The following is a 1043-nucleotide window of genomic DNA, read 5'->3' as shown; positions in this document are numbered from 1 at the left end:
GCAAATTTCAATACAATTCTCATTAAAGTAAAGCCACCTATTCCTATTATTGTATTGGAAAGTGCTCTCTCCACATTTAATCTTACCCGTGAAAACACGTATTTTTTTACTAAGTCGCTTAACGAATTCTTCAAATAAACCACTTTCGGGAATGTTAAGCGAGATAACGGCTGTCGTGAAAACACGGTCATTGTTGTTTTGTGGCGTTTTCGTTGAATTGATGACGGCGTTGTCATAGATCAATATCACGGAACAAAAGCGCTGCAGACGCTGAGAGTCAGCCTTGCGAAAAAACCTAGTGTAATTCTTAAATAAAAAACGATAAAACTTTTAAGTTTGTAAACATGTTTCCACAGAAACTTCTGTCATCTTCAGTTGATTAATGTACATCGCGTAGAAGTTGAATTTATATGTAGGAAAAAGTGCTAATTATGCTAGTAACGACAAAATGTGCATAAAACGTGACAATGTGAAAATTAAAAGAATAGTTGTCATGGATAGCAAAAAAATTGACATGGGTACAAAGAAAGATGTCATGGAAAACAGAAAGTTGTCATGGGTAGAAAGAACATTGTCTCGGGTCGAAAGAAAGTTGTCATGGATGGAAAGAAAGTTGTCGTGGATGGAAAAAAAAATATATCATATGTAGAAAGAAAGTTGTTACGATACCTATGGGCCACCGTAGATTTCAGTTCCTGTGTTAGGACATAACGAATCTCGGTAATTTATGACTACGACAAGTGTGGCCTTATAACTGTTTCAGTCAGCTTTGCGTGGCTAAAACACAAATTTGGTAAGTATATTTTGCATCCCTTAAGGATAAAGATTGGAAACGTTTTTTAGTTTTTAATTGCAATTTTGAGTTCAGTGATATTACAAGTTAACGGAAAAGCTGTCGTAAGAATTTGTTTTCACTCAAGAGATAACCGTATACTTTTTGGCTTCCGCATGGAATCACATGTGAGAGCTTCTCAAGTATCCAATGAGCAATTTTACTCTCCTACTTGGGTTACGTCACAAACGAACTCTTTTCGAAAAAGAAA

General features: G+C 35.6%; 1 protein-coding gene across 4 annotated transcripts in view; it reads left to right on the top strand.

Annotated features, from left to right (window-relative positions):
* Nucleotides 1–583: 583 nt before the first annotated feature.
* LOC138024449 (uncharacterized) overlaps nt 584–1043 on the top strand; it is a 19135-nt gene continuing 18675 nt past the window's right edge. For 2 of the 4 annotated variants that reach the window (XM_068871657.1, XM_068871658.1), the window contains exon 1: nt 598–793. The gene's annotated coding sequence lies outside the window, so the exon portion shown is untranslated. Of the gene's footprint in view, nt 794–1043 lie in introns of all 4 variants that reach the window. The other 2 variants (XM_068871655.1, XM_068871656.1) reach the window with 2 other exon arrangements.

The sequence above is a fragment of the Montipora capricornis genome, chromosome 11 (assembly GCF_036669925.1).
Source record: "Montipora capricornis isolate CH-2021 chromosome 11, ASM3666992v2, whole genome shotgun sequence".
In the NCBI taxonomy this organism is placed as follows: domain Eukaryota; kingdom Metazoa; phylum Cnidaria; class Anthozoa; order Scleractinia; family Acroporidae; genus Montipora; species Montipora capricornis.
This window is presented reverse-complemented; position numbering and strand designations above follow the sequence as displayed.